Below are 9052 nucleotides of genomic sequence, written 5' to 3' on the forward strand. Positions count from 1 at the left end.
GATCTGCTACTTGCAGCTCTTCTTTTTTCTTGTATTTTCTTAACCTCATTTAAATATCCACCCTCCTATGCCTGCCATTTAAGCATCTGCTCCAGCCTTCCCACTGGATAGGAGGAGGAAATGGCTCTTCTGTGCCTCTTTTCTTCCATCAGTGGAACTTAAAGAGGTAGCAAGAACTAAGCTATGTTCTTCTGTGTCCTTCTGTCTCCTGTTGCCTCAGTTTCCCCGATTGGATTTTTCATCTAAGAGGAGGTAAGTCAGGGGCCCTCAAAGGTCATGAAATCGATGGTTTCCATTTCCTTAAAGATTTCATACTAGGGCTGGAGAGATGGCTCAGGGGTTAAGACCATAGGCTGTTCTTCTAGAGGACCTGAGTTCAATTCCCAGCAACCACATGGTGGCTCATAACCATCTACAATGAGATCTGGTGCCCACTTCTGGCCTGCAGGCATACATGCAGGCAGAACACAGTATACGTAATAAATAAATCTTTAAAAAAATTTCATACTATATAAAGACAATGTCCAGGAACTTGGGGGGGTCTTACACCATCAATGTGCAAAGTAACAGTCTCCCCACACAAGATTAAGTCATCTAGTTGTTCTTTATTCTACCATACAGCTTTATAGAGAAATACAAAGAAAATGATAGAGCACATTATCCCTACCTAAATAATTTGATATTTTTTCACCATGTAAGTTTTTGATATTTTTTCACTGTGTAAGTTTTTATTAAAGCAAGGATTTTATAATTCAAATTATGTTTCCTTGCCCAGTTATCAATTCTGCTGTAAGAACTGACATCTTGAGCTATTCAACAATAAAGAATTACAAAATTAAAAAAATGCTTCAAATGTTTCTACTTTGCTGAAATTGCTTTTCCTGGGGTCCACAAAACATGGGTTTATAGATTTTACTACTTCTGGGGGATGGTGGTGCAGATATTAAATCAGTCTACGCCGAACACTAGACCTGATATTTGCTCAGTACATAAAGTTCAAAGTTGCCTTTCCTTTTTTTATTTATTTTATATTTTTACCATTTTTTTATAATATTTAATTTTTTTCAGTGTTTAGGTATTTTTCTTCTGTGACATGTGAGTTTCTTTGTTGAGGTCTCTGATCAGTTTAAATAGGTGAGATGCCAGAGACACGGCTAACAGCTTTCTGGACAGCCTCTTTAGCTTGGTGGGCTTGGAGTAAGGCTACAGCTTCATCATCGTTAGAGCGCAGAGATTCTGGAGACTCCACCATCTGAAGTGGTTCTGAGTTATCCATCTCCAGCAACATGCCCGTGATCTTACCAGCAAGACTCGGGTGCACGGCTTGAATGAAAGGAAACAGTCTTTCACCCAACATTTGCTTTTGTTCTTGAGGAGCAGGGACCAACATGGAAGCAGTCCAAGGTTCCTGAGCCTGCGCCCTAACAGCAGGCTGCTGCGCCAGCTGCGCAGTAAGATGTTGCTGGGGGTTGCGGACTCCCGTGGCGTATTTATACTTCGGAACCGAGCGAGCAGGAGTAGTTGCTGCAGAAACGGCAGCTACTGCTGCAGGATGTTGACCCACTGTCTGTGCTGATGTGTTAGTTACGCGATGTGCTGGCACTACTTGAGGAACATGGGAAGGACCTGGTCTTACAGTACTAAGTGATGATCTAGGAGCAGCTGGGTGGATAGCAGCAGGCACATTTAGAAATGGATGAGGCCTGGTACCCGGAGCAGTCCAGCGAGCACTTGGCCTTGGTTGAGTCAGCTGGCTAGGGCAGCAGGGCACACAGTTCTGAGTCTGTGGGACAGTGGCCATGGAGTAACCTGAAGGCGCGGGTTGGTAGGGGTTCATCATAGGGTTGGGCACAGCTCTCACACCTGCCATTCTCTGCATATACTGGTTAGTGAGGTGAGCTTGACGCTCTTCTTTGCGCTGGGCTAAAGCTACATACAGTGGCTTCGTGGCCACAATTCGACCATTCATTTCGGAAACTGCTTTGGTGGCTTCTTCGGGGGAGGAGAAACACACAAAACCGAACCCTTTGCTGCGTCCCCCCTCCATCATCACCTTTGTACTGGTGATCGTTCCAAACGGAGAAAATTCTTTCTGCAGACGCTCGTCATCTATACCATCGTCAAGATTTTTCACGTAAAGGTTAATACCTTGGTATCTGATGCTCCTGTCTTGTGTCACTTGCTCAAATTTGCGCTTAAGCTCTGTGTGCCGGTCCACTTTTTTCTGAGCTCGACCCACATAAATGTGTTTGCCATTGAGTTCCTTTCCATTCATCTCCTCCACCGCTTTCTGCGCATCTTCATGCTTTTCAAAGCTGACAAACCCGAATCCTTTGGATTTTCCATCTTCATCGGTCATGACTTTCACACTTAAGACCTGTCCAAACCTGCCAAAGAGGTCACTCAGGGTCTCATCATCCATGTGGTCCCCAAAGTTCTTGATGTAAACGTTGGTGAACTCCTTGGCCTTTGCTCCAAGCTCTGTTTCCCGTTCTTTTCGAGACTTGAACCGTCCAACAAACACTTTACGGTCATTCAGAAGCATCCCGTTCATTTTCTCGATGGCTCTTTCTGCTGCCTCCTCTGTTTCAAAATGTACAAATCCATGCCCCTTGGAGCCATTCTCATCGCAAACCACCTTGCAGGAAAGGATGTTCCCGAAAGCAGAAAATGTATCATATAGCGCTTTGTTATCAATGGTTTTGTTCAAATTTTTAATGAACACGTTGCCTACTCCACTTCTGCGTAGTGACGGATCACGCTGAGACCACATGATGCGGACCGGCTTGCCCTTGATGACATCAAAATTCATGGTGTCCAAAGCGCGCTCTGCATCCGCAGGCTGCTCGAAGTTCACAGAAGCATAGCCCAGGGAGCGACGGGTTATTACGTCCCTGTACACCCGGATGGAAAGGATGGGCCCGGCCGAGCTGAATTTCTCATAGAGCATCGCCTCGGTCACATCCGGGTGCAGGTCCCCTACGTAGAGCGAAGCCATGGGGCAGCCTGGGGCGCTGGGGTTCATCTGGGCACCGCTGCCCATGGGGCAGCAGGCTGCCACCTTCTTGTGAGAGTAGCAGGGCCAGCGCTGGGCTGAGGCAGAGGCAGGGGCGGAGCGGGCAAGCACAGAGGGTCAAAAACCAAAGGGATGGAAACCTCCCCAACGGCCACAGAGCCCAGGGAACCTCAGAGCCAGCGCATGCGCAGTGCCTGGTGCGTGCTGCTCTGGGAACGAGACTGGCTGGAGAGCTGGATAGGTAAGGCATGTAAGTGGAGACCTGCTGGGCCTCTTCTGGACCCTGCTAGGAGTGGATGGACAGGAGGGTCTCAAATACCTCACTTCGTCTTTGATCTCGTGGTGATCTGCCTGCCTTAGCCTGTGAGACTGGGGACACTTTTAAATAATACATGTGTGTTCCAAGGCCACAAGGCACTCTCTACTCTCAATGCTAAGCATCAGCGAGAGGACACTTCAGGTATTTTTAAAATAAAATGTTTACTGGATCATGTTTCCACTCTTGTTTTTTTTCTAGCGTGTTTTTAGAACTCTGTGTTATATATACAAGAGCATCCTTCGTCAAGAGACATTGCAATTCATTTTGACTGTTGCTAGCAAGGACAGCGTAGAGAATGGGAAGGAGACAAATCCCTTGAGTCTGGAGAGCACACTGGTAACTGGACTGTGGACCAGTTCTGGTTTCCCAAAAAGGTACCAATCACCAACAATGGCTCTTTCTTTCTCACAGAAACAAATCATTTAATATCCAGAAGCAGTCCAAATCCATAAATTAGAGACCCATGTGATAACAGGTGAAAGCCCTTGTGAATGCAATCCTAAAGCCTGAGTTCAATCCCCAGAACCTGTGGTGGAACGAGATAACTCCCAAAGGTTGTCTGCTAATCCACACACACCTGTGCTTGCACGTACACACACACACACACACACACACACACACACACACACACCATATATAGACACATTAAAGATAAAAAAAACTTTAGAGAATTATAAATTAGCTGATGGCCCCTGTGGATCAGGGACAGAAAGACTAGAAGGAAGAAGACAGACAACCGATGTGATGGACCTTTATGGAGGTGTTGCCTATGTTAGACTTCTGATGCTCCATACTTCCAGACCTCATGAGCAGCAATGTGAAATGCATTTCCACAGGTGAAAGAGGAGAAGCCTGTGTCTACAGCATTCCCCTTTGTCAACAGGGGCTGTGGCCATTCGTCTGCATACAACCCATGTGGCATGATTTCCTAGTGTCACTTCATGTCATATAGGAAATCGCTGAGGCTTGGCTGGGTTCTCTGGCATCAAATGTTGACCAGGTTTGGGGAGTGGGGAATCATCATCCATTTCACTAGGGCAGGTTCTGGTTCCAAACTAATCAGGTTGTTGGCAGAATCAGCTCTTTACAGGCCATCAATATGGCTTCACTTTCTAACTGAACAGTGGCAGGTGACTTCCCAGGGTTCTCTGCCCTCTGTGCAGGCAAAGAAAGCATAACAGCATGATTCTTCAGACCCAGCAAGAGGGATTGCCCTTACGAGACAGGCGTTACAACCACCGGCATTGCAATCAGTCATATACTGTAACCTTGCCATTTCCCACTGATTAGAAGCAAATCTCAGGTCCTATCTACATTCAGCATGGGGTGGCACAGGCTTGAACAAAAGGAGGGAAGAGTCCTTGGGCCATCTTAGAGTCTGTCTGCCTGTGTGTCTATGAGAACACAGACATACCAGACCAGCAGGAGTGGCATTAATGGGTAACTGCATAAGATAAATTCAGTTTTACGGAAGCATCTTTGTTTTTTTGTTTGTTTGTTTTCTTCTATTGATATTTATTGAGCTCTACATTTTTCTCTGTTCCCCTCCCTGTCTCTCTCCTATCCCCTTCAGTCTTCCCCCAAGGTCCCTATGCTCTCAGTTTACTCAGGAGATCTTGTCTTTTTATACTTTTTTATGCAAAAACAAAAGCAGTCAACTTTTTAAAAAAATAAAATAAAACAGGTTTATTTACAGTTTGAACAAACCAAGTAGGGAAAGAATCTAATTTATCTCTACTGTGTATCAAACAGTCTTGCAAATTTACAGAAAACCATGACACAAAACATAGGAAAGAAAATGTTTCTGTTAGGTTAGGAAATGCTTTCTGGAGGGAAGGTGACTGAACCACAGATAAAACAGTTAATTAAAAAAAAAAACCCACCTCATTTACTACCCATTTGCCAAATACTCCAATAATCCCCACTATTTTGTTTTTACCAAAGCTTCACTTTAATCTCAAATATATACATGTCTCTGGTCCTGCTACCTTGAACATCTAGAGTTGCAAAGGATGGAAATTGAGTCACTTTTAATTAAGCTCCCTTCTTCACACAAAATTGTTCGTTGGTGTCTTGCTTGGCACTGCTGGGTTTGGCTATTTAGCGTAGCTCTAATGAGGGTGTCAGCAAATTGTACAGATACACTAGCTAGGTCAAGTGATTGAACATTAAGGGAAAAATCAATTTCCTGCCCCCGATTCTTCCCTTTTAATTAGAGCCAGACTAGCAGCTGTGTGATACCCTTATTTTCAATGATGCTTCTTTCAGGGGCAAGTTTATTCCTTCTGTTATGCTTAATGGGGTGTGTTTTACAGATGTTAAGAGGATGCTTCAGGAGCCTTGAAGGGACAATGGGAGGTTGTGGTTTGACAACAAAGCACCTCATGGCCTTGTGGCCTGTGGGTGGCGGTTGGGTGTTTGAGGTGTAAGATCATAAGCTAATCGTCAAGAAGAACGTGCTCTGGGCAGGGGTAGCCCCGCATGTGTTTGTGTGCTTGCTTCAGCATCCTTTGGGCCAGTTTCCCCAAAGGTTTAGTGTGCTTATTGCATCATTTGCTTTCATTTCCAAGAGTGTTTTAGAAGCTACAGGATGGTTATGGAGCCATTATGGATTCTTTCTAGCTGTAATGGTTATGACTGCCTGTGGAAACTGCAGGGAAGGGAAACAAAAGAGTAAATAAAGACCTCTCTTAGTACCCTTTTTCTTTATTTGCATTTTCATCCACTGCACTAGGCGACCCAGCTCTGGGGAATCACTCAAGGTCGCGTTCCACATCCCTGTCACCATTCATTGTGATTAATAACCCATGTGCCTTCGAAGAAGGATTCCATGAACTTTGGGATACAGGTGAGCCACCGCCACTAAAAATTAAGGCTGACATATTTATTTTGAAGGGCAGAGTCAAGTTAATGACCCTACAAATTTCCTGACACATTAATGTAGTTTTCTCATCTTTCAAATGAGGTAACAACCCAAGTCAGTCCCAAGGAAGCCAATATTTATCTAAAAGCTTCAATATGGTATGTGCCAGGGGACTGGAAAAGCAATCCACATTAGGAAAATGGAATTAGTTCTAACTGCATTATTAAGTACTACAAATCACTCTCTTGGGCTCAGCAGATTAAGCATCCAAATTATTTTTCAACCTGCTTATGTTTCCATTTCTAAAATCATATACAATGTGGAAGAAAAGTGTTCTTATTGAAAACTATAGCTTACATATTGTACCAAAACAAAAGAAAACAAAACCGTAGGCAGTAGCTCCTCAAGTGCCTTGTAGTCAATTACTTGCATACAGTGTACTGATTGTTACTAATTTTCCTTCTGCTCATATTTTATGATGCTGTCATTTACTGTTGATTAACACCTCACGCATGTGAAGTATTCAGGCAGATACCATGGAGAAGAAAAGAAATCCCCTTTCCTTGAAAAGGCTTCAATCTGAATAATTCCATGACCTAACCATTCTTAAATCCTCCCCCAGAGGATTCCACTGCCCCTGGAATGAGATGGAAATTCTAGCCAGAGGCCCGAAGCAGTACAGGTCAATGCTGTGTATTCAGCTGACCGCTATAGAAGAAGCTGCTCCCCCCCCGCCAAAAAAAAATATATTATGCCAGCTTACCAATAATAACCGCAGGGGGGATAGCAGTTCCAAAACCCTTGTCTCCTAAATACTGAATTTTTTTTTCATTTTCCTGAACTGTGAAAATAGGAACAAGCAACCAACACATTTGTGAAAACACGGAGTGGTCCCTCAAATACATTGCCCTAGGAAATGCCGACCTAGTAATAACCTCAACTGCAAGCCACTAGATTCCAAAGAAAAGGGGCTAACTGCCTGATCCTGGCTCTGCTGAGAACTCTATGACCCAGGACAAGTGGCTTTACCTCATGGTCTTCAGTCACAAGGTGATGGGACTTGAGTAATAACTTGATGTCAGCGTTTCCCAAATCTATCGAAGTCAGGCTAAAGAGCCACACCGGAGCCTTGTTGATGAACTTTAAAGTTATAATGACGAATCTCCGTCGTCACCTTGATGTGACTGGGGTCACCTGGGAAACTGGCAGACCGGAAGCCTCTGGGGATGCCTGTCAAGGATGATCTGGATTAGAGTCAGGAAAGAAATACTACCCACCATGGGTGGCACTCTTCTCTGAGCCAGGAACCTAGACTACATAAGAGGAGAGAGAGAACTGAAGACAAGCTCTCGTCTGCTTTCAGGCGAAGGACACACTCTGAGCAGATCTCTCCAGCTCCTGAAGCCATTTCCTCCCCACTGTGATGATCTGTACCCGGCATTTAGTTTTTGTTAAGAGTGTCACATCACAGGAATAGAAAAATACGACAGATGCCCAAGCACAAGAGGCCCTGTGTGCAGAAACCATTTAGTGGAGCCATACTTTAACTTGTCTGACCCTGGAGCCCTTAGTCATGTACCACAGAGCTCATGTTCTCTGGAAATAACTCAGGAAATGATTTTCCAAATTCTTTTTTTTTTTTTTTTTTTTTGCTTTAGAACTTGGTAGTTGACATTTTCCCTGATGAATGTTCTATACCTTCAATCCATGTGTTCCCTTTTAATTGTGACTTTCCACCCTCCTCAGGAACTAAGCGTGGTGGGTGGCAAATGCACGCTATTGATGGATTTATTTGGCTCTTAAGGTTAATGTATTCTAAACAGGGCTTATTTGATGTGTTTGGCAAAATGTAGCCTAACACACAATAGTTCTGGGGTGGGAAGCCATGTGCTCCGGGAACTAGGTGAAAACCACCAACTCTTCCCAGAGCCAGCCAGAAAGATGCCAGATGACATTTTGGTACCATTTGTCTATGAGAATTTTGTTCTAATAAGAAAATGAAAGACAGATTCTGTCTCTAGCTAACAGACTTCTGAGCGAGCCTCCTCCTGGGTCTACTCTGTGGAGTCAAAGCACTTGGTGTTGGGTGTCAATGAGTCATCGCTTGGATGTGACAGCCATTTTTTTTAATCTACTCCCCAGTAGTTTACAAGATAAGTTGCTTCTGTGAGATTCTCCAGAGGAAGACACCCTTCTTTCATCCCTAGAATTCCACCCCGTGTCGTCTTCAGCAGACAATCATCAAATGCCACCCTCATGGCTTGAAAGAGCTTGTGAACACTCCAGAGAAGTTCCCAGAAACCAGCTTGACTGTGTGACATCTCTTGTTTGTGCTCGCCCACAAAACAAAGTGACAGTCAGCAGCAGCAGCATAAACACACTGAAAAGCTGACAGTTGCTTTTAATAAAATATTCTACTATAGCACTGTGTCCATCTTAAAGCGTTATGTATGTCTAAGTGGTTTAATATTGTAACTAAGCCTTTTACAACATACTAAGAAGCAAAGATGTGTATGAAACCTTGAGATTATACTTAGCCTTATATAGATTTCTTTTTTTAATTATTTTTTTTTTGTTTTGTTTTTCAAGACAGGGTTTCTCTGTGAAACAGTCCTGGTTGTCCAGGAACTCAGTCTGTAGACCAGGTTGGCCTCAAAATCATAGAGATCCACCTGCCTCTGCCTCCCAAATGCTGGGATTAACTTAACTTTAAGTTAACATACAAAGTAGTGAGTTTCCTCATGGCATCTTCACACAATTGTATCATTAGACTGCTTTCCTCCATCCCCTCCCCTGCTGCCCCGTCTCATCGCCACTCCTTTCCTCCAGCTGATCCCCTTTTCTTGGCACAGAG

The 9052-nt window shown here is 44.1% G+C and overlaps 1 pseudogene; it reads right to left on the reverse strand.

Moving 5' to 3' along the window:
• Positions 1-585: 585 nt before the first annotated feature.
• LOC125390416 (polyadenylate-binding protein 1 pseudogene) lies at positions 586-3152 on the reverse strand (annotated as a pseudogene).
• Between the last annotated feature and the right edge of the window lie 5900 nt (positions 3153-9052).

The sequence above is a fragment of the Myodes glareolus genome, chromosome 13 (genome assembly GCF_982192425.1).
Source record: "Myodes glareolus chromosome 13, mMyoGla1.1, whole genome shotgun sequence".
Lineage (NCBI taxonomy): Eukaryota > Metazoa > Chordata > Mammalia > Rodentia > Cricetidae > Myodes > Myodes glareolus.